Source organism: Geospiza fortis, unplaced genomic scaffold (genome assembly GCF_000277835.1).
Source record: "Geospiza fortis unplaced genomic scaffold, GeoFor_1.0 scaffold1628, whole genome shotgun sequence".
NCBI classification, from domain to species: domain Eukaryota; kingdom Metazoa; phylum Chordata; class Aves; order Passeriformes; family Thraupidae; genus Geospiza; species Geospiza fortis.
The window spans coordinates 273172-297366 of NW_005054558.1; the positions used below are offsets into that span (position 1 = coordinate 273172).

A 24195-nucleotide genomic window follows, 5' to 3' on the forward strand; every position below is an offset into this window, starting at 1 on the left:
CATAGAAATGAATAAAATTTGTAGGTTTAGCCTCTTAAATAGGATTGCATAAATGGAGATTATTTTTTTAGCAGACTCTTTTTGCCATATTTATTTCATGCTGTTTGTGTCAGTGAAATGTCATTTTTCTAAAATCTTAAGATACTTGTATACCTGTTATTGCATACATTTCCATGTAATTACCCTTTGCCCTTCTGCCTGGTCCAAGAAACAGAAAAAAGAACTGGTTGTATTATCAATATGAACATTTATAAGTATAGTAATTGTTGATCCAGATAAGTGATATTTTAGCAGTCTTAGCTTTGAGGTATTTAACAATTTTATGGTGAGTGGAGAGAAAAGCCCTTCACATGACAAGAATATATGTAAGTATGTAATTAATGATTTGGAGGACCACTGCAGTGGTTATCCAGTATCAGGTTGTGAATAGCAATTAGAAGATGTATATGCATACATATTGGTACATACAGTCACAATAATGTGGTAACCAATAAATAGCAAACCAATATCAATGAGTGACAGTAAAATCACTGGTACTTTATCAGAGTGACTTTGCAGCACCATCTACCTAAAATCTGAGTTTACAAAATTAAAAAAATTTGGTAGGAACTTTTAGTAATTGAAGTTATTTAGATACACCAAATTACCATATTAAATTGCTTCCTGTTTTCACAGTACTTTTCAGCTAGGGCACATAATCAGGTAGATCATGGTTTCAATAGAGAGAGAGATAATGTGTAATCACTGCTGAAACTGAAAGTGACAGTAGGAAAGCCTGCTCTGAATGTAAGGACAAAGCTGGATAAACAGAATGAATGTAGAATGGAAAAGTGCTATTTTGCTTGCTCTTCTAGTTACCAATATAATTCCTACAATCTCACCTCATTATTAGTACTCTGCTTATATCCAGCAAAACAAGTAAGGGAACAAAGGAAACAAAAAATATTCAGGATTTATTAAAAAAATGTGTATGGGAAATAGTTTACAAAGCTGAGCTTTATTGCTCTTGTAATGGGAACTTATTAATATATACAGAGTATTAACTTAGAGAAACTTAGTAACTTGAATGTAGAAAGACTGTCTAGTTCATCATGCTGTTTTATTTCATCCAGCATGCCACTACTAGTATAAGTCTTAATTTTGTTGTGGAGAAGAGGCTAAAGCAGATTTATTTTAAAAAATCAAGGAGAAATAGAAAAGGGAGGATGTGGGTAAAATTTTTTTTTTCCCTGCCATGGACTCATTGCTTTGAAATTAGCTTTTTTTGCCTGAAACTTACCTTCAAGGGATTTCTGCAGTTTCCTACGTATGTCATGGTATAGAAACACTAATCTGAAGTGTATTTGTAGTTTCAAAACCTTTGGGAAGAGTGGAGATGAAAGAAAAATGGTGTCCAGAAGAGGAAAAATTTGGAAGCCATTGTATTTGTGACCCAAAACTCAGTTCCTACATTTTCAAAGAAACTATAGTTGTTGATTAATTTCAGTTTTACTTGTGCTCAATTTTGTGTCTTTGGTCTTCAAAACATTGAAGAGGTTAAAAGGAAAAAAATATAAAGGCTAAAATTCTGGGACAGTGAAATAACAATTTTATGTTTTCTCTTGTTTGTCATATCTAGTCAGTCTTATGATTAATCAGAAATGTGGAAGGTGAGGATGAGAGATGATACCAATCCAAGAGTTAGCAGTGTAGTTGCTGCTACTGTTCTTGAAGATTCTGGACCTAGCAGTGTGCAATGTTTCATTGCTGCAAAACAAAGCAAATATGTGGCATGTTAGAAACTGAGGAAAGAGCACTTGCTTGTGCTGGATCTTGCTTGTTGTTCTGCACATGTACTGTTTTCTATCAAAACTCATGAGCTTTCTTTGCTCAACTAGGCACTTTAAACCACTTCATCCAAGCAGGTATCTTTCACCATTTTTTACCCTGTATTAAATTGATTCTTGCTTCAAAACTTCATTTTACTTGTCAGCCTCTCTAATGCACACATTTCTCAGAAAGGAATACTCTGATAGGTGTTGCTGCTTTCTTTATAGTTTCAGATTTGCTTTGCCAGTCATTGCTCTGTTTTCTAGCCTTTAGTAGTGTAAGTAATGAAGTACCTTTGTTTAACAGAAAAGCAGTTTTTCCTGTAAAAATTAATGCTACAGCAGGTAGATGGCATGCACACAATTTATATACACAGGGACAGTATGTATCATATATATACTGTGTATATATATAAGGCAGTAAAAGGCAGAGAGCAGGATCATCAGCTGAAGTAGATGCTGGTATTTAAGGCTGGATAACATTTTCACAAGATCTCAGCTGGTACTTCTAGGCAACTGAAGGCCTGATAAATATCTCCTGTGACAGTTGTCTTCTGGCTGTTTTCTGAGCAGTTGCATTTTCACTACCTTTATTTTTGTCCTCAGGTGAATCAAATCAGTCACGATGAAAGATGTAAAAATAAGGTGATTGTCAGGTATTAGTTAGAAGTAGTGCTTAAGTGACAATCCTGATCATTTTCTGCTTCCTTTCCATCCTGCTTGCTTCATCCTTCATACTTTGCCTGTGTATATTTAAAGAAATGCCTTTTGTAAGTTATTACATGTAGCTCTACTGCTTATCCTGATGAGGAAAAATTGCTTTATCTGACAAATTGGTAACTGTCTCCCTTCTCAGGAATGCACCCTTAATGTACAGTGGGAGGTACCACTATTATTTTTTTCTACGAATGTTTTTAAAGGATATAAATGCTAGCAAAAAAAAAAAAAAATAAGGAATTTAAATTTCCATTCCCTTTATGGTGGAATAACATCTTTTAAATATTTTTGAAAACTTCCAATTAAAAAGGTCTATAGCACATTTTTCCAGCAATAACTCTCTCTGTGCTTTCCATGCTGCCATATATATCCATCCAGAAGGTAGCCATGTTTCTTGCTGCTCCATACTTCTATGGTATTATACATGATATGATTTTACTTCCAATGCTATTGAATATTCATTAATATTGCTATGTTTCCAACACACTTTATAAGCTTTTAAAATAAGTTATTTCTGATTTTACTAATAATGAAATTGATTTACAAAGAAAAAGGAAAATAGTTTTTATTGACTCTCCAGTCAGTTTTCCAACCTGCTCCCCGCATCTTATGCATTGAAAGCCACAGTTACAAGTTTAATGTGGGATGTGTGTTAAAACCCTGAGACAATTTCCCTTCATGGAAACACAGAATGATTTGACCTTGCATTTGCAACAAATACAATGTAGTTATAGTTATCTTTTGAAAGTTTGGAGAATACAGCTGGAATTGGAGCAGTATAGATTTATAAGGTAATCACCAAGTCTGAAAGCGGTGCCTTGCCCTGGGCACAGTGTATTGCGAGCTGATGGATGAGTGGCATCATGCCTTAGCTTGTGCAAAACAGTGGTACAGAGTGCAGAAATGCCTTCTGGCCTTAATACAAAGTTAGTGGGCATCAAAAAATGTAGAAGATAATTTCTTTTTAATGTTTTATGTGAACATAGCATAAAACAAAGTTAATATCCTTAGCATAACATAGTAAAAGCTTATCAAAGTTTCTTCCACCTTTATAAACTTTAAATATAGTTTTTGAAAATTACCCTGTTAAATATATTTTATTTTCTTTTTAAAGAAAATTATTTTGATGTTTTATTGCATCTTCAGTTAGTGTGAATGTTTCTCACATTTAAACTGGTACCTCAGCAGTTTTGTATTAGATGCATTTTGGTATAATCATTGTCAACAGCCTACATTCTAATTCAAATAAGTACACGTAAGTGAGACTGACATTTTGAAGTTGGAACAAGTTTTCTATAATGTTTTTGCTTTATTTTGTGCCTTAGACCTGCAGTTACAAGCAAAATTACTTTTATTGGTCTTAGATCTCTTCTTTTGCTTTGAGATGTGCCTGACTGTCACGAGCCTTACTTGTTACAGATACCTATTAGTGTTAAGGCCAGATCATAAGTGCTTTCTGTGTTGCTAAAATTATGTAGTAGTTGGAAACAAATCTGGTCAAATTTTGAAAGCAGGCTAACTTCCCCAGCCTATAAACATCTACGTATCTCTGTTCCTTCATTCTCATATTTTTGGCGTTTAAAGGGATTCAGACAGCAGGAAAAAGAAATTTACTGTCTTTTAAATAAATGTTATGAGAAAATGAATCAAACTGTAATTATGTGAATAGTCCTGATTCTGCCACTTCTGGACTACTGAATATTTTTTTTAATTCTATAGGAATATAGGGTTTTTTTAAATAAAAAACATTTCTATTTTTGTTATGGTTCTTCTTGATCTGTTGTATTACACACATTTACAACAATACTTCTACATTACAGTAATACATTACACCAGTTACATTACTACAACATCTATCTCTTCTTGTTGAGGCGGTCACAACACAAAGCAAAGACCTCAAATGTCCCATTATTACTAGTTGGTGGCTCACCTACTTTCAGGTGTCTTGATTGAAGAAAATCAGGTCCAGACCTCCTTGTGGCTTCCCCCTGCCTCTCTCAGCTACACCAACACCGCGTCCCCCAGTCCGTCCCAGTGGGTCACAGTTGCCCTATACATTTTGCAGCAATACTTATACATTACAGAGTCCATCCCCTCCAGGGGCTTTTCCTGAAGCACACAGCCAGAAGCATCTGCAGCTAATCCAGCAGCAATCCAATGAAGGATATTGCTGCTGAACTGCTACAGAGCCCTGGCATGTCCACAGGCTTCAGAGTCCATCCTCTCATTGTGATTCTCCTCTCCTGGGGTCTGTCCTCTTCTGGGATTGTTCATCCCCTCCAGAGGAACTCACCATCTTCTCCTGATTCTTGCAGCAGCCTCCTCCTGGCACAGCCTTCTCCTGCAGTCTTCTCGTTCTTGCAGTCTTCTGACTCTGACTCCACCCTTTCATGCTACTTGTTTGTAATTGGTTACAGGTGTGGTTCTTGGCCCTGGCTGCAGCTCATTGGGGGATAAGATTACATACTGTGCCCCCCTACAATTCTCCCTACATTGATCAAAAAATTAATTATACAGAAAGCAAGGTCATTCATTTAAAACATGTTATTGGATTTTCTGTAGCGTTTACATAGTACTCAGGTTCTTGGAGTTCCGCAGAAAGAGTTGTTTATAATTTACTGAACTGCAAGGCTGTGCCTATCAACATGGGCCTGAAGGACATCACAGAAACAGACGTCTCCAAGACTGCTGGGGTTCTGCTGGACTCCACTTATCTCTGTCTTTTTTCTGTCACAGATTTAATAAACATTAATTTCATGTCTGATTAAAGGAGGGAGTATCAGCAGTCTCACCTTAGTCTGCTTTCAACCTAATGCGCTTCTAAAATATTCTTCCTTAATGAAGGCACAAAATGGGAAAACTATAACAGCATTCACCCATTTAAAAAAAAAACAACTAAAAAAACCCCAAACACATATGAGCAAACAAACCAAAAAAACTCCTTCATTCATTATGATCTCTAAAAAATTCCATGATGTTCAAGAATTTGAATTCAAGGTTTACATTTTTTGCTGTCATGTCTGGGTAGTGAGGAAAGTCCTGCTAAACTTGACTTGCACCATCATTTAGAAAATGGGCAGCTGGCTGTCATATTTGTTCTCTTCTCATCAACCTGTATAAATTAAAGTCACGTTGCTTTCAGAGTTGATTCTTAACATTGCTTACAGTTTATATGAAAGCTATTTTCACGTTTTGCTAAGAAAGCATCTAAACCATAGGTTTAGAAAAGATACCACTTTAATTTACCAAGTGCCAAACATGTTGAACAGTTCAAAAATGTGAATGATTTCCAGGCACCCAGCTCAGAGCAGAAGGAGGGGAGGAGGTTCTCCAGGCACTGGAGCAGAGATGCCCTCACAGCCCTTTGAAGGCTGTGGTGGAGCTGATGTCCACCCTGCAGCTCTTGGTGGACCCCACACTGCAGCAGGTCCATGGTGCAGTAAAGGAAAAGGTGGCCCATGGAAAGCTCGTGCAGGAACAGGCTCCTGCAGGAACTGTGCCTGTGAAAGGACCCATGTTGGAGCAGTTTGTAAAGATGCATCCTGTGGTACGGATACACAGCAGAGTGGGGGAAAAGTGTGAGGAAGGAATGTGTGAGATGAAGTTGTGGACTGACTATAACTCCCATCCCTGAGTTGTAGAGAACTTTGGAACAAAGCAGTGAAGTTGAGCCTGGGGAGAAGGGGGACTAGCAGGAAGAGGTTTTTAGGTTTTGTCTTTATTTCCTCACTATTGTACTCTATTTTTAGTTTGCAGTAATTTTTTTCCAAGTCTTTTTTGCCCATGACAGTAATTGGTACATGACCTCCCAGTCTTTTATCTTGACCCATACACTTTTCCATCTTACTTTCTCCCCCTGTCCAGGAAAGGAGGGGAAGTGAGAGTGCTTGGGTGGGCATCTGCCAGCTGCAATGGTTGACCTGCCACAGTTACTTCTAGCTCAGTTAGTTTTAGTTTGGGATTTTTTTTAAATAAAGTTACTGCTTTCACTGGTGATTTAATTTTGGTATTTAAAATCCAAGTGAATTTTGTTTAGTTTATTGCAAATATGATTAGCTGGTTATTTTTCTACTTAACTTTACCCAGATGTTTATACTTGAAATAAGAGTAATTTAGAACAAAAGGGCAATTCTTATTGAAGAGCACAAGTAATACAACAGTATTGGTGGTGTATTTGTAAATAGTAGTGTTGTAAATGAAAAGAGAATTTGTGTAAGCTGCATTTGCATTGGCAAATACATTTGACTCATTGCTGAAAAGAATGCTTTTCTTGACGAGAGGAAATAGCCTGAAGGACCAAATGTATTTTGACATCTCAAAGATTAGCTGATTAATTGTACTTTTGATGGCAACGCAGAAGTGAGAAGTGAAACAGAGACCACAAAAGCATCAGAGCTGAATAGGGCAAGTAGTTCTGAGAACAACAAATGGCATTAGGACCTTTGAGTGATATGGATGGTCACTCTGATAGATTCTGTCAGCTGATAGACTCTGATATTAAGTCATGAAGGCTTTATTCCCTATTGGAATCTGATACTAATAAAATGGAATAATGCTTTTTTCTCAAGTTCTTAACTGCAATATAAAACTAATCAAGTCCAGAACTATTTGAAGCAAAAGAGGGCTATAAAGTTGAGGTGCCTGCTGTTTCATCTACAGCTTTATTTTTCTCATATACTGTTTCTCATTTCCTGCACTTTAATAGGCTATAGAGATGCTTCTAAGTAAAGCAAATAGTGAAGTTGATTCCTGCTACTTTTCCTGTCTACATTTTATTAAATTTTAGAGCATTATATTCTATGATATTCTGCAATGTATGTGTTTCTCACTTCAGAAATATACAAAGCCCACTGTTAGAGGCTGAATATGCATATAGTGTGACTTTTTTCATTCATATAGTAAGTACATGAGATAGTGATTCTTTACAGTAATAAAGATGATGTAATCTTGACATGCATCTCACACTCATTCAAAATTGTTTCAGTTTATGAACAAGAATTATGAATGTTTTAAATTCAGAATATTGACAGCTCTTCTCCCATAATAGTTTTTCACAGGATATTGTATTGTACTGCATTTTAACAGAAATCAACTGTAGAACACGTTTTTTTTAAGGCTGATTTGTCAGTTGCTATCCCTTTTGTATTACCACAGCATTTTGTGAAAATTATATTAAGAACTTCTCTGAAAAATGGTGTAGCATGTACAATCTAAAGTGTCTTTGAAGCAAGATAGTGCTATTTTATTTTCTTGTCTCTTGGTGCTTTGTCCCTATCTAATCTCCTTTTTCCTTATTCTGTATATTTTGTCCATCACTGTAAACACTTACTCTGATGTTAGTCTTCTCCAAGTGGCCTTCATATCCTATTGCATGCCATTGGTTTTTTACTTGGAGCTGGTGCAAACATCTGTATTAGTGTTGACTTTTGATGGCAGTCTATTTCCTTCTAGGAATGAAATGATGCTTTGGATGTGTTAGATGCAATAAAATATAGAAATCCCTTTTGGTATGAGGAGTTAAACTTTCATGAAGTGGCCTTCAGAAGTGATCCAGTGATTTTAAAGCTCACAGACTGAAAAACCCTCTGCTTTTCAAGTTGTTAATTTCAAAACCAGAGTTTAACCTGGTTAATAATCTCTCTTCCAGTATGCCTAGGATGTAAAGTAGTTCTGGATTCTATGCACATCCCCAGTTTCAATAGCAGAATATCCTCTTTCGATCAAAATTTGGACAGGGACAGGAAGATATCAAAATCTAATTTAAAAGCAAGAAAGAAAGAAGAAGGGAATTGCCTCTATTTTGAGGCAATTCAACTTCCTGAATATTCCTTAGTACAACCTTGCTGAAAGAAAACTTTCTTTCTTCTGAATTTTCAAAGATATGCACAATCTAAAAAAAGTCTTTCTTTCTCTAAATGAGGTTAAGCCTTACCTTTCAAATTAAAAAAAAAATAATGAAATATTTAGAACAGAAGTCCTTGCTAAAGTGGATGTCTGAGTCAAGAAGGATCAAAATCTTTTTTATAGTGTAGGATTTCTGTGTCCCAAAGCCATCTCCACTTCACACTGTTGTTTCCATATGTATTTCCATTGTTTCAGAAGTTCTCATAGTGTGCAAAATAAAATTTTGCTACCTGATTCATTGATCATGCTATCTTCAGGGAAAAGTGTGTTTAAAAAAACCTACTATGCAGGATCTCTGAGGCAAAGAGGCTTGATGGCATGCCACAGACTGTTACATTTTTTTCTGTCTCACTTTTAATTTTTTTTTCCTCTAGATGTTAATTTTAATTCTGAATTAATGATTAGTTCTGAAAGCAAGATAATTAAAATAGTATCAGAAGGGATGTGTCTTTGTACATCTGCAAGATTTGAAATGCTGTGGGGTGTTTTAAAGTTCTGACTGTGGCAGTCTCTTCACCAGTAAGCAGTGTGCACTCCCAGTTGATAGCAGTCACACCCAGGTTTGTGACCGGTAACACTCAAGTCCTCAGCTGGGCTGAATTAATTCTCTTCAGCTTTTGGAGGGAGAAAATAGAATCCTAAAAGTATTTCAGTGAATAAGCAGAAGGAAGAAAAGTTGAGGTTACTCTCTTCAGAGATCCAAAATAGGAAATAACAAAAAGGAAATGAAGACATAACCTGGATTAGATGAATCTGCACTTACTTACTTGCAGCTGAGGCAAATCCTTATATCCTTCCTTGCAGGTTGGGCTCATTTCTGTAATGCTGGTATGCCCATCTACCTCACCTCAGAAATGAGTTTCCAGGTTTTAGCACTGTAGTGTTATTTCCTGATCTTTAAAGACAAGGAAGGAAATTTTCTGTGGGCGCCATTTTTATGAAGTCTATGGTTTTCCCAGTTTTCTTACTTCCTTACACCAACTTGGGCAAATAGTAAAGCAGGTGAAAAATTTTCATGTTAAACAGCAGAGAGGCAACTTTGGGCCTCTGATGTTAATTCTTTGACTGAACTCACTCTTTAACCCTCAAAAATAAAGGCAGTACACTCTGTGACATCACGTGTAGGATTCTTGATTGTCTCTGCTGATGAAACCTATTAGGAAATAAATTAAGTTTGACTTGTATAAGAGATTGCTGGATATTTTTCCAGTGGGTTCAGTTAATAAGCTTGTTGCTTGGTTGAAATGTTGTCTTCATTGTTTCTGTCGTTTTGTTGCTGGAACAACTACATTGCTTTCTCAGGCTGATGTTATCAGTCTATGCTTTCAGCATTGTACTTCTTTTTTTTTTTTTTGGCATCAGTCTTCCAGTATTCTAGTGAAATTGTTGGAAGCCCTTCTGATTTATGACTCTTCCATTAATATATGTGCCTGTGACAGCTGAGATTTTGCCAGTGGGGCAAAGTACTTATACATCATCAAACAGTAGCAGTTTGAATAAAAAATAGTAGTCCTTTATAAGGAACTGAAGGTGCTGTCTGTGACCTAAATTAGTTTCTGCATTTATGACAGATTTTACTAAAATCAGTCTTCCCATGCTTCAGAAATTAGAATCACTATTCTTCAGACATGCATTTACATTTTATTTGAAATCATTTACTTTTGAAATAGACAGATACAGTTGTTTATTTTGCTAACATGCCTACTTGCTTGTTGTAATTGCATAATCTGTAGAATTTTAGTGCAGGCTTTGACTAGCCTACTTTATGATTAATAATCAAATGTCACATACAATGATAAAGTGTGTAATTGACTGGCATTCTTTGCTGTGACTCACTTGGCTACAATCTCTATTTTGATTGGGCGGAAAGGTGGGAGTTAATTTTTGGTTTAGCAGTAAATACCTAGTTGAAATGAGGCCAGATAAAATTACAGACATTTTGAACAACAGGAAAAAAATTGGTTTATGTATTCTGTAGCTAAAGGATATAAGGTGGAGTTGTTTTGTAATTGCATTCTTGGTAGTGTGTTTCCTTTTTTACTGGAAATAATTGTATTCATTCCTGACTTGGCTACTAGAAGTTTTTTTAAACTGCTTTAAAAACAGAAGTTTTGAGTGTTTTTCTTTTTTTTTCCCCTATAAATAATAAACTATTTGGCATTGTAGTTCAGCACTTAAGTGTACAAATACAAATGCTCGATTTAGATGAAGAGCCCTTGCTACAAGTATATACTCTTGGTTTCTTCCTTTTCCTCTCCAGTGGGCACATTTTTTCATTACTTTGGGCTTTATCAGAGCATATTCAGTTTTAATATATCTGTACTTTATGCACTTTCATAAATCACTGTCTCTGAAGAGGTTTGATATTAAAATTTGTGCCGGTTTTGGCTGGGATAGAGTTAATTTTCTTCATAACAGATAGGATGCACTGTGGTTTGCATTTTTGCTGGATACAGTGTAAATGACACCGGGTTTTTTTGTTATTGCTGAGCAGCACTTTCAGAGAGTCAAGGCCTTTTGTGCCTTTTTCCCCAGCCCACCAGCAAAGGTACAGGGGGTGCACAGGGAATTGGGAGGGAGACACAGCTGGGACAGCTGATCCCAACTAACCACAGGGATATCCCATACCACAGGGCTTCCTCCACAGAGCTGGAGGAAGGAAGGGGGGACATTCAAAGGGACCATTTGTATCCCCAAGTCACTGTTACACGATGGATGCCCTGATCAGCTGCTGCTAGTGGGAAATGGTGAAGGAATTCCTTGTTCTGCTTTGAATGCCTCGTGTGCGCAGCTTGTGCTTTACCTTTCTCTACCCTGTATCTCAAGCCTCACTTCTACCCCATCCCACCAGAGGGGGACTGCACAAGTGGCTCGGTGGGGCTCAGCTGCTGGCTGGGATTAAACCAAGACATAATGGAACTGAGAAGGACTAGCATAAAAATATAAAAAACAAACAAACAAAAAAAAAGATTTATGCTTTGGAATGCCATAAATGCCATTGTTCCAGACTGCGGGAATGCTGTTGCTCTTTGGTTGTATGGCTAAGACCAACAGTGTCACCTACAGGTGAATCAAGTAGATTTCTTAATTTTTCAAGTGGAAATATCAGACACACAAGATAAGTTATGTATTGAAAATGGGAAGATCTGATTTAATAGCTTTCCATTTAATATCTTAAATAAATTTTGCTGCTTATTATTGTTATGAAATTAAGTGCAAATGCATAATTAAAAATATTTTTGTAAGCAGTACTAGCTAAAAAAATTGAAATCATTTATTAATGTGTATAGAAATTATTATTGGTAATATTCTGCCTATTTGCTATTTAAAGTCAAATTACACTGAAAACACATGTAATTTATGACATTAAAGTAGATTTAGTGTCTGTTTTTATAGAGGTCAAAATTCATTGTTTGTCAATGATTCATCTCAATTCATTGTGGCAGAACGTTGCTGAAGTGAATATGAAGTAAAATGTTAAAGATATTGCATTGAAAATATCAAATTAGTAAACATTCTTTAAATTTGTGTCTGTAAAAGATTGCTCTTAGATTATTATGTCTATTTCTTCAATACAACAGATATTAACAATGCTGAAGTTTTTCTGAAAATAGAATATACAACATTAATGTTTGTTAAGAGAGAGGACTCTTGTTCTACAGCCTTTTTTTAAGGGTTAGCATCTTCCTTTCTCTGTTGCCAGGTTTGTAATTAAATTACTACTTTTTAAAAGACCCTTCTTTATTTTTGCATGACTAGGACTAGTTGAATCAAATTCTGTCCTGACCTGATGGATTTTTAGGTGTATTGCTGTAGTGATGTGACCATCCAGTGACAGCTGAATCACATGAATTGCAAAGTATTTGTAATGTTTTAAGCTAGATTAAGCATATTTTCAGTGGCATCATCAGAGAGGCTGCTGTGTAATAAAGATGTGTGACTGTGGGAAGAAGAAAGTCTGGTTGGAGCTGGTAAGTTGGTCCCACTTCTGCAACAGAATGAAGAAGCTCCTAAGGGGAGGCTGCCTTTGAGCTTTCTATTCTTTCTATTCCTTTTAAATTATTTATTTCCTTATATATATATACATATATTTATATAAATATATATTTATATATTTATTTATTTCCTTTTATATATGTATATATGTATGTATGTATGTATGTATATCACAGTCTTATGGTCTCTGAGCTTAAAGAGATTTGAATGGTTTTGTGTAGATTCTCATGTCAGCTATTGCTTTTAGAGACCCCAGTGTTAGGTAGTTACCTTACATAAGATTCAATAATAGATTTGAGACTGTTTCTTGTGCCTTCATAGGCACCAGTTTTGATGTGTGCTGGTTTTACTGCGGCTTTTGTCATTTAAGAAAATACTTAAGACAGTGACAGTGAAAACCAATGTTACTTCTTCATGTCAAAGGCACTATAGTAAGCACAAGATCTCTTTATTGCTCTTCCCATTTACTTGGTCTTTCTTTACTCTGTTGCAGACAGTCCGTCTTATACTTGCCAAGTTGTATTTGCTGCTACATCTCTCAAAACAGATAAATGTAACACTGATTGGGCAACCTTGATATTAGGGTGGGGGAGGGAGGGAAGAATTCATAGTGTAGTAGAACGTTTCAAAGACTTAATTCAGTTGTGTGCTGATATACAAAAATTATAGATCTAGTTTTATGGCTATAATATGTTCAGTTAGCTCAATACCTTTGTGTCATGCAGCATGATTCTTGAACTGGAGTCTTCACTTAATGTCCTTCAGAAACTGCATTGTGTGTAAGGGTATTATACGTAATGTAGCACATTACAGCAATATTTTCTGCACTGCATTGTAAATGGCCTTGCAAGTGAATGAGTTCAATAAGCTGCTTCAGTATTTTTTTAATGTAGATGGAAACTCAAAGTCTTTCAGACTTTAAAACTCTCTAGCAATCCTTTGTACATCATATTCCTGCTCAATGCCTCCAAACTCAGCAGTGGCTCGTCCTGATGATCAGCGAGTTAGACGAGAGTGTCAGGAGACCTACAGGATGAAAACCAAATATAAAAAAGGAAGCATGCAAGAGGTGGATGCAGGAACAGCTGACCTGGAAGGATTGCAGTTGTGCATGTTGAGCATGAAGGGACAGGATTAGGTAAGAAAAAGCCCAGAAACACACGTGAAGGGCAGCAAGAATGGCTTCTGTACAGCAAAAGAATAATTGAAGAAAACCTCTGCTAAGTGGAACAGGGTGCCTGATGCCAAAAGGCATGTAAATGGCTGAGGTACCTAATGCTTTCTTTGCTTTGGGCTTTATGGTTAGGCCTGGTTTTCAACAATCCCAAGCCCCAGAGACAAATGGGAAAATCTAGAGAGGGAAAATGCAACACTTGGAATAAAGTCGGGTTAGGGAATGTGCAGACAAACTGAGTATGATACAACTTAATGCAATCTGATGATATTTTCCCACAAGTCCTGAGGGACCTGGTCAAAATTACCATGAGGTCATTCTTGATTACCTTTGAAAAGTCATGTTGATCCTCTGTGTGGAAACAAACAATTTTGCAGATGGTACAAAGCTGGGAGGAGTGGTTGACAGATCAGATGGCTGCACAGTAATTTAGAGTAACTTTGGCAGGCTGGAGAAATGGGCCAACAGAGATCTCATGAAGTTCCAGAGTTCATGCCATGTCCTGTGCAGGAGTGAGGGAGTAATTTTATGAACCCATCCAGGCTGGGGGCTGGTTAGATGGAAAGTAGCTTCCCAGAAAAGATAACGGATATTCTGGTGGAAAGCAAAACTGATATGAGCAAGCAACATCCCCTTCATTCTGGGCTGCATTTCAGAAGGGTGTTGCCAGCAGCTCAAGGGAGGTGGCTGCTCCTCTCTGCTCAGCCCTGGTGAGACACATGTGTGGTGCTGGGTCCAGTTCTGGGCTCCCCTTTATGGGAGGAACAGGGGCATACTAGAGCAAGTCTGCAAAAAGGCGTGGAGGTTATTGAGGGATAAGACATCTGTCACATGAGGAGAGGGAAAGCAAGCTGGGGTCATTCAGTCTGGGTATGGAAAAGTTCAGATAGATAGATGTGATCTGAGTACATTGTGTATTTATGCATAAAGAAGACTGAGCCAGACCTCAGAAGTTTCCAGTGAGTGCAAAAGAGGCAGTGGGCACACACTGCAATACAGGAAATTCTCTGTAAATGTGAGACTTTGTTTTTTTCTGGTGAGGGTGGTCAGACACTGAAAATTTGTCTAGACAAGCTGTGGAGTCTTCAAAGACTTTGAGTATCACCTGAGAGATACTGGATCAATGTCTGTGTGCAGTGTTCAGCAGACTCCTCTAGGTGACCCTGATCTGAGCAGTGGGTTAGATTGGTAGATCTCCAGAGGCAACTTCCAACCTTACCCTTGCTGTAATTCTGTCAAAACCAAAACTAGTCTATTTTGATGGAATTGCCTATCTGATATTTACTGCATGTATCAGTAAAAGATGAGCAAGGAACATTTTAGACACTATTTTGCCTGTTTAAAATGTACCTGTGTCATCATTGAAGATGACATTTTGTCAGAAGAAGTTCAGATTTTCTTTCCTAGTGATGAAATGCTAATAAGCATTTTTCTTTTCATATTTTTCTATGTAAAATTAAGACTAAAATTCCTTAAAATACATTGTCTGAATGTTAAATTATGAAGTACAATGAATCTCAATAAGTAAAAATAAAGAATGCCTCAATTTAAGTTTTTAAACTAATATCAGAAAACTGAAATTGAAGTACTTTGTGGTATGAACTAACTGCTAATCTGCATATGATTAACTAATGAACTTATTAAAAACACCAAATAAAATATTATAAGTTTTTGTCTCAGTTTTTTTTGTCACTGAGGATCTTCAGTAAAAGTTGGAGGAAAGTAATTTTCAAGAGTCTCTATTACCATGAATATTTTATCTATGAAGAATTTAGAAGAATGATTTACTTCTGTTTGGTTTAATGGCCTTTTATAGCTGGAAAGGTTCTGTGCAAAAGGTGTCTACACGTCTTTAAAATTACTTAGTAACTGTTTTGCACTTCCAAATACTTTTTTAAGCACAGTAAATTTTACAGGGTGAAAACGCAGTCTTTTATAGTTAATGCAAATGATGCATTAAGTTAGACCCTTTTCCCAGAGTACAATTTAAATGTACTCAGAAGTCCAATTATCTTTGATTTAGATGTAAAAATTGCAGAATAACAGCTGTGCTTGCTGAGTGAATATTCCTCTGCAAAAAGATAGCTTATTTGAGCAGAGTTGAGGACAGGTTGCTCAGGGAATGTTTGCCTCTTTTGGATCTTTTTCAAATTTAACTGCTTCTGGTCAGCTGAAAATACAAGTAAATTACAAAATAGTATCAGGGCAATGGAGAGTTTATGTCCCCTAAGTTGTCATTTTGCACATAACAGAATATCTTGAATTTTTCTAGCATTTATTACAATTTATTTATCTTGGTTGTCAAGCATTTATTGTGATTTATTTGTGGAACAAACCCCAGACATTATACTTCAAATTAATGCTTGCAAATAATTGCAGATATATAATAATCTGCAAATAATTGCAGATAATAATGCTGAATTTGACTGCATTTGTAATACAGCTTTTTCTATACTACAGCAAAGAAAAATTTTAAGCACCTCTGACACTGAAGAATCACTTTACATGCAATAACTATAATAAAATGTAGTGTAATTTAGAATAAAATTAGAATAGTAGTATAAAGTAGTATAAATAGTAGTATAAAGAATTCTTAGTATAACAAAAAATATGTTATCATGAAGTTCCTAGTGGTTTATATTCTAACATGCAGTACTAGCAGGATATGTATTAGTAGCATATTAAATTACTAATATAGAGTAGAATATATTATCTAGGCTATATGTTATGCATAGTTACCTAAGTTACCTATAATTGAAATTTAAAATGTGTTTTTTAATCTAAGGCTTTGTTTACCTTGTAAGCTGATCTTAAAACTATACAAAGTAGTTTGAGAATTAATCTTATTTGTCCTTCTGAGAACACAAATGTAATATATATATATTTCACTGTTGATAAATATTGCTCAAATATCATTTTGCAACACCCTGATCATGGAGCTTTCTTAAACTTCCTGATAAATCTCCTTCAGGGCTTACCCCTCTTCACTTTTAAAAAAGGTTTGGTTTTTTTTAGATGGAAACCTATTTTCAACCTAAATCCTAATCAAATTTTATTACCACTTTCTTTACCTGAATGTGTGTCTTCCCCAGTCACCACTATTTGCTTTCCGAAGTCTCTTGCAGTTGTAGTTATCTCTGTTCGGACACGTTTATTTGGCCTAAGTATCAGTTTATTTAAACTTTTTGTACAGGTCATGCTTCATTTACGTTTAGTCATTCTCGTTTTTCACTTCTGGACTCTCAGTTGGTTTGCATTTCTTGAAAGAAGTTGCCCAGAACATAATGTATTGCCCCAAGATCATACTGCTGCTGAGCAGAGTGGAGGCTTTATTTAGCACGTCCGAATAGCAGCATTTCTGCTCCAAGGTTTCAATTTTTTGCATCAGCAGAACATTTTTTGGCTCATGTGCAGACTGATCCACTCTTTCTCTTTATGCTGTCCAGCCTCTGCCTTGCCAGTTGTTTTACATCCTGCATTTGTTGGATAATTATTCCTAAGGGTCAGATTCATCTGCTTTGGCTCTAGCCATGTAAGAGTTAGGCAACTGGTCTAAACTGGTTGAACAGACTGGTAGGGAGAACACAGTAGAGAAAAGACTTCTAAGGCTGGTTCATACTTGGATGGATGAAATGAACCAGCTAGAGGGAGCCTAGATGTCTAATTTGAGGGTGATTTTTGTAAGTTAGCAGGTAAGACAGGCAAGATAAATCCTGTCCTCTGTGTATAATCTTGAAATTATATTCCTGACTCATGCATTAATGCATCTGTTCTTTAACTTATCAAGACATTTTAAAATTCATACTCCATCATCCAATGTGTTTGCAACTCTGTCCAGCATAATGTTAATGTAATGTTTAGTGGATATAATCTGTAGTCTGTTACTAGGATTACTCATGAAAATATGCAGTGATATTGAAGTGCATAGACTCCTGTGGAGCTCTGTGCGATTTGATCCTTTCATTACAACAGCAAACTGTTGATATTTCCTCTTGGTGCTTGAAGAATGCTGCTGAAATCCAAAGGGGATTCTAGTTCTTAGTTAATGTAACCAGAGAATATAAACCTGACAATCTTGCAGTCTGTTACAATAACCTTCAACGTTGGTTATCATTAATATTAGAAGACATAATTTTCTCTGGAGTGTAAACTTGAAAGGAAAATTTCGTGAAATCACATTTGCACGCAAGCAAATGAATTGGTGTTTGAATTGTTGTTTTGTAAACTGGTGTCACAAAATTGACTTCTAATGCAGTATCTGTTTAATATCAACATCTCAGCTGAACCAAGGCCTTTTTTTTCTTCATCTTACACTTAGTATGCCTCCATATCAGTGATTGCAGTGATTGGCTTGCATTGATTCTTGAAAAAACCTGATCGGTGACAAAAACACGAACTTGCTCCCTGTTGCATACAAATCTGTGATAGAAAGCAAAACTGTTGAGTAAAGGTGTGTGAAAAAGGATATTTGGAACAAAATGTCACTGTTGCCCTTTTGTCCTTTTTCACATAAAGTTGGGTTAATCTACATCTTGGGGTAAGGCTTGACAGGAGCAGAACGGGGGGAAAAGTCTGGGTAGTCTTAAAATATAAATAAATAAACAAATAAATAAATAAAATATTATCATTCTGTCAACAAAAGTTATTCTGAACATTTTAATATTTACAGTTTATGAGGTATGGAGGACCCCTGTGATGAGTCTTAAGAGCATACCAGTATAAATAAATTGAAAAAACTGGGAGCTGAGGTAGTCTTTTATCTTTGTCTCCTGAAGCTGTGCAACCAGAGCCTAAACTTTCCTTGCAGAACAGAGGAGTAATGATTTGAAACCCTTTTCCTTGCAGCTATGAAAAAAAAGAAAAAGGAAAAGAAAAAACTTTAAAAACCCACAATTATCAAACAAAACTACCAAGCAAGCAGCAATACTGGATTTCTCAGAAACTTCAATTTCCAAGAAATCTCCTTGTTCTTACTTTTTCCTTGTAAATTCTTAAACAAACTAACAATCTTATCCCAAGTATTGCTATAATGATATATAAAAACATGCGCCAATGTATTCTACAGTCATGTTTTGTTGTTATTCTGTTGTATCTCTGTTAGATATGAAAAAGGGGCTAGGGGAGAAGGAAATGCAAAATAACACTGTGCAGATTTGAAAACAAGCAGGCTGGATGCAGTGTCTCAAGAGACAGGCACTTGCTCAAAGTTGTCACATTTGATTAAGGGAGCTTTTGGCATCAATCAAACCTGACAGTAGTATATCAGAGGTTAGTAAAACTATAATTGCTGAACTGATTAACAGCAAAGAGGAAAAGAGGGTAATGCTTTGGATCAAACTCCTTTAAAATATTTAGATCATTATTTAACTTGAAGTCTGAGTAGCTAATTATATATCTTAAAATATAGGAGATGAATTTCACAAAATCATGCAAACTGCTCTTCCTCGCTACGATTTTTAAAATAAGGTTTGTACTGACTTTAAACAGACTGTTTTGTCGTGAGAAAAAAGAATACAGAGAGCAGGTGCTCATATCCTATTACTCAGTACAACTATTGTGGTTCTACTATACATTGTTTTCTGTAGTTTCATCTCAGCTTAATGTAATTACTTCACATGAAAATTACTCCATATTCTTTTAGTAAGATATAAAAAGCTTAAGGTAAGTGCTTTCACATCAACAACAAAAGGCAATTACTAGTCTTTTTTAAATCCAGTTTATTTTTACTGTGTCAGAGTCTGTTGTATTGAGATCTAAAAGTAGTACTGGAACTTCTAAGTGAATTTTGTAATCTCTGGGACATCCAGGATTGTGCTGAAAGCATAAAATTTTAAATCTTCACATAAGATTTAAAATCTCTTAGACATAATTGTGAAACTGAGTATGCAACACATAAAGTAATATTGAAAAAAAAATCAATTCAACACAATGTGTCATAAGTATCTTGCTCTGCTAAGTCAATGTGCTGGTACATTGTCAATCAGTTGCCTTTTCATTAGGTGGAATAGATGGGTTCTGTAAAGGAACGAAGCCATTGTGCATTCCTAGGACTCATTATAAAATAAAATATGCTGAACAGAGTTACGTTGCTTCAGTTAAAAATTCATTGGATATTTTAAGTTCTGAGTGACAGCTGTTACAATCCCTTGTTGATTTCTGTTGTTGATTGACAATTGCTGTTCGCTTTGGTGACTTACTAATTGCTTCTAATATGCATCAATATAATGCACCTCTTTTGTAAGTCTTCCTAGCATGATGAACTCAAGTCTTTTATGTTAATACTTCTTGTAAGTGTAGCCCTATTATTAAATGTTTCTAAGATACATATACATATATAAATCTTTATTTGTGTATATATGGTCTTGTATTGACGTTACTTTAGACCACAAATACATGTTCAGATTTGTTAGAACATCCTCTGTTCACCTAATTGGGCATACTGCTCATCTGCATATCTTTGTATGGTAAGGAATCTGCTTTACTAGAAACATAATTCTGTTTTAACTGTGTCAAACACATCATCAGATGGTTGTTTCTGATCTATGAAGAGCAAAATACTTGGATTCATTATTTATTACTTCCTACCTCAGATTCTTGTTTTGAATTGCTGCCCTCTGCTTTACTTTCTGTATGTTTATTCGACTCCCTGCCTGAGCTCCAGCTCACATGAGGTTTTTTAAATGCTTGAATAAATCACAGAGTCTGAGTGCAATAAAAAGAGGACTAAAACCAGCATTATGAAAATGACTTGCAGGTTTCTGCTCTTGTAACATGTTTTGATGGAGTTTTACCTCAAAGAGTGCCAAACTGGTAATGAGTCCCTCATGGGGTGTGATATCAGCTATCTAATATTAAAAATTGTGAGAAACTCCAAAGTATCACTTATTAGAAGGGAAACATTTTCAAATTTATGAAGCCCCAGAATAGCAGCTCTGCCTACAGAATTGCAGAATATGCTGCATTCCAATGAGTGTCTGCTCTGTGTGTAGTTGTGTGCAGTTTTACGTGTCTTCATTTTTGCAGAAGTTAAGATCTGGCAGTGAGTTCCCTGCCAGAACAAACCACCAAGATAAATAGTTACAGCATGAATTGAGTAAACTGTGTAGGCTGCCCATGCCCCCTTGCCAAAAAGCTGTCAGAAGATGAGGAGTGCTGGCTGTGACTGAGCAAAGCTTCCCCTAGGATGAGGTAAGGGAGAGTTGTAGATGTGTGTAAAGGAGCAGGAGAGTAGGGAAGACCGGTAGCAAGGTGAAAACAATAAAGACAAGGAAGTTCTACTAATAGAAATTGACAGAAGTAGATCTTTGAGAAAGTGTCTTTGAATAGGAACAATAAAGCAAGAGTGGCTAGAGCAGAATTCTTTATTGCTATCCATTCATGGTGAATCACTGTGCTGGAGACAAATTTACTGCAGGTGAGCATAGAAAGGGGCTGGTTCCATGCCTTCCAAAGCTGTTCGATCCATAGGGCTTGTATTTCATACCTATGCTATGTTTTTTCTTTACCTGTATATACTAACGAATTGGGCCTTAAAATTGTTTCTTCTCCAGCATCGAGACACTTCAGAAAACAGTTCTGTTTGAAATTCCCCTACTTTGAATTATGCTTGATTTCATCACATTTAATTTTAGCAAGAGAATTCCTTCTAATCTGCAAGTGATAAAATTCTTCCCAGTAGTATCTAATTACTGTTGCATGTTGTTAAAAGGCAAATTTCTGAAATACCTGGCATGCATTTTCCAGTGCATAATAAATATTTCAGTTAATTCCAAGTTATATTTCAGCTATTTCTGTCTCTGCCTCCCCTTAGTTTTGGCTGTCATATCTTCAATGAGGCTTTTTTGTGCTAATAACAAAGTGAGTAACTCCAGCATCATTGGTCACTGAGCAGGAGGAGCACAGGAGGAAGCCTTTAGAGAACAGATGCTCACATAGCCGCAGGCATCAGAGTGGTTTTTTGTGTAATAAGATTCAGTTTTCTTTTTTCTTTCCTAAGGATACTGTTATATTGAGAATTACTTAATAGAAAGTGGGAAAGGTACAAAGAAATGGTAATGCAAAATGAATAAGTGGCTGTTAAGAGGATAAAGCAAATAAAGGATGAAATTACAGTAGAAACTCGTATTTCTTGCAAATTTAATCCATGTTTTGAGAAGCAATATTGTGAACGTCACATAGAAATATAAAATAAATGTTTGCTGTTTATTTATCAGAATTTTGATGGTTTCAAAGAGGAAATGGTGCTTATATTTAGGTATCTTAGATATGAAAATATCTCTATTGTGCTGCAGGTGTGAGATGGCATATGGTTATGATACGTTTCTGGATCTTGATCCAGCTTTGGGAAGATAATTTCATTTTGGAAACTTCCCATAACATACAACCTTTATTATTGTGGTCATTTGGCATCCACAATATTTGCTGATGCAAAGGCCTCTGGATTTGTTAATGAGTTTATTCTACAGTTTCTTTCTAGAAAGAATGATAGATTCTAATGCTCAGCATGTATAATAATATGAATTCAACCTTATATGTCAAATGTTTGAAAGTGTGTGTGTGTGTGTGTGTGTGTGTGTGTGTGTGTGTGTGTGTGTGTGTGTGTGTGAACCATTTTATTCTATGTTTTCACTGTTTTGATATAATAAAGGAACCCATATTTACATCTTGTGCACAGTAAAGGCACTGTACTGCTGCTGCTCTGTTTTCAGCATGGCAGCAGGCAGGCTTATTTTTGTAATGGTGCTGATACTCAGAATACTCAGTCTCATTACAAGGTACTTTTCTACTTTTTATGTTACAGAAATCTGTAATCACATAATTAACTAAACATCCTCAAGCACAGGGCATGGGGCTTTTTCCCATCATCCTAGTTGATGTTGAGGCTGAGATCTGAGTCAACCAGTACTTTATACCTGGTTTGATGATTATTTGGCACATAGGAAGAGTGATCCAAGCCTTTTCTGATTATTTTATGGCAACTAGAGTAGTCAAGAAATTGGGGATGAGGTAGGGTGTGCATCTGAGTTTGGAGCTATTGTTTTGTATATGAAAGGGACAACAGGTCAGATGAGTGACAGACGAAGGCTGAAATGGCTAAAAACTGTTCTTAAAAATGATCATGAAGAACTTAAAAGCAGCGAATTTTGTAGTATGGCATTCTGTAACTAAGTTTTTTATGTAGTTTGTTCTGAAATCTTTATATATATGGTTTGGACCTGTGGGAGTGTAAATTTGAGGGCATTAACAATAGTTTGTCTAGGCTCAGAGTGAATGTCCTAATTATTCAAGCAGAAAACAGATACTAGTCATGGGAAAAATGTATTTGGGAGAACTTAAAAGTAGCAAAGAAATTCAAATAATTGAGAGTAAGTTATTGAAAACATAAACCTTCCAGGTTATGCCGACTGCTAGAAATGAATGTTGGCCCCGTAGAAATTAATGGAAGATCATTTGATTTTAGTAAGACAATAAGCCTTTCAGATTAAGAAAACCCCCAAACAATGACGAATTCCAGCATTTTCAACATGTTGATCTTCTGAAACTGTGGTGAAAATATAACTTCCTTTTACCATGAAATCTGGCTTCACAGGGGACTGAAGAGAAGCTGACAAAAATAATTAGCAAATCATGCAATTGTAGAAAAATGCATTTTCCCTGTCTCTTGAAATTTTGTAAATTCATGTTGAAGTTATCAGTTAGTGTTGTCCCTATTGACATAATTTTTCAAAGTGAAAAAATTAATTTTTTTTGTTTGAGTTCTTACCTGAAAATTATGTGAAACCATCTAGGGTTATGTTAAATAACCCCCATGCTAAATGACATAATTTTGAGTTGAAGTACTTGGATTCTTTCTTTTAAACAGGTAACTCCTTTGGTGTAATAGTGAAATTGAGTGGCAGTGCTCACTGAGGACTGAAGACTTTGTAAAAAGCCCATGTTTCCCTAACAGAAAAAGTCAGTGTAGAAGAACAAACGATAATCATAAACACAGTGGGAAAAGAGAAGTCTGTGTGCATAGAGAACCTTAACATGACAGTAAAAATATTGACAGTTACCCCATTTCTATTCAGCCATATCCTAATACAAAAACCAGATTGAAATATCTTGCATGAGTTGCAGTTCATTAAACAAATATGACACTTTATTTTCTAGCTATTTCAATACTGAAAGAGGTGAAGTGGTGAAATAGCAATATAAATGAACACACTTCTCAGTGTGCTGAGAACTCAAGTCCATGTAAATGAAAAAAATATTAAAAATATTTTTTTAATATTTGGTTTCTGTGTCCTTCTCTTGCCCCCAAACAAAAAGCAGAATCCACTTCCTGAATCTGAGTTTTGATTTTAAAACTTAAAAGATAAAATATATTGTCTCTGAAAATTAATTATAAAAAGAAATGCCACTACTGCATTTAAAACTAATAATGAGATGACTCATAATGCTGTCTTATTATTTTAATTGAAAAAAAAATCTTTGTTAGTCTTTGCTGATAGCATTTTCTTTTATCTGATATTTTTAAATAGCATTTTATATATTTGAATTAAATTTATAATTTGCAACTACAAAGCTTATCTGTTTGGGTGGGTTTTTTTGAGA

The 24195-nt window shown here is 35.8% G+C and overlaps 1 protein-coding gene across 1 annotated transcript in view; it reads left to right on the forward strand.

Moving 5' to 3' along the window:
• Window positions 1-24195, forward strand: part of ASCC3 (activating signal cointegrator 1 complex subunit 3) — a 236942-nt gene that overhangs the window by 52008 nt on the left and 160739 nt on the right.